This window comes from Ailuropoda melanoleuca, unplaced genomic scaffold (assembly GCF_002007445.2).
Source record: "Ailuropoda melanoleuca isolate Jingjing unplaced genomic scaffold, ASM200744v2 unplaced-scaffold3691, whole genome shotgun sequence".
In the NCBI taxonomy this organism is placed as follows: domain Eukaryota; kingdom Metazoa; phylum Chordata; class Mammalia; order Carnivora; family Ursidae; genus Ailuropoda; species Ailuropoda melanoleuca.
In genome coordinates, this window is record NW_023208181.1 from 627 (window position 1) to 1,394 (window position 768).

The following is a 768-nucleotide window of genomic DNA, read 5'->3' on the forward strand; positions in this document are numbered from 1 at the left end:
TAAATAATGTAAATGATTCTGTATTTGTGGTTTTTATTATATCTGCTCTACCAGTAGAAAAAGTTTCTAAGTCAGAGAGTGAAGAGTAAGCACTGAATCATGTGTGCAGAGAGGGTCCCTGAGTGAAACTGCTCTATGGAGAGGAAACCCCAGACCCTGACAGGAAACCTGCACACAACCTCCATCTGCAGCTTCTCCTGGGGCTTAAGGACAGAATTGGTGATTAGTGTGCACCCCCTGCTGGTCCAGATCCCCTTCTACAGTGAGGTTTGTGTCTGGGCTCACACTGATGTCCCCTCGCTGTGTGACTTGCACAGTAATACACGGCCGTGTCATCGGCTCTCAGGCTGTTCATCTGCAGGTACAGCGTGTTCTTGCCGTTGTCCCTGGAGATGGTGAATCAGCCCTTCACGGAGTCTGCGTAGCTTGTGCTACCACTATTGCTAATACATGCGACCCACTGCAGCCCCTTCCCTGGAGCCTGGCAGACCCAGCTCATGGCATAGCTACTGAAGGTGAATCCAGAGGCTGCACAGGAGAGTCTCAGGGACCCCCCAGGCTTCACCAGGTCTCCGCCAGACTCCACCAGCTGCACCTCACACTGGACACCTGCAGACACAAGACATCCTGGTCAGGTATCTGTCACACACCCCCTGTTTGTCTCCCTCAGATCCACTCACATACTCCATGTCTCTTTTTCACCATGAGTTACCTTTTAAAAGAGCAACAAGGAAAACCCAGCCGAGCACAGACTCCATGGTGAGCTCT

At 51.4% G+C, this 768-nt stretch overlaps 1 pseudogene; it reads right to left on the minus strand.

Annotated features, from left to right (window-relative positions):
- Positions 1–208: 208 nt before the first annotated feature.
- Positions 209–762, minus strand: LOC117798882 (annotated as a pseudogene).
- Positions 763–768: the final 6 nt, after the last annotated feature.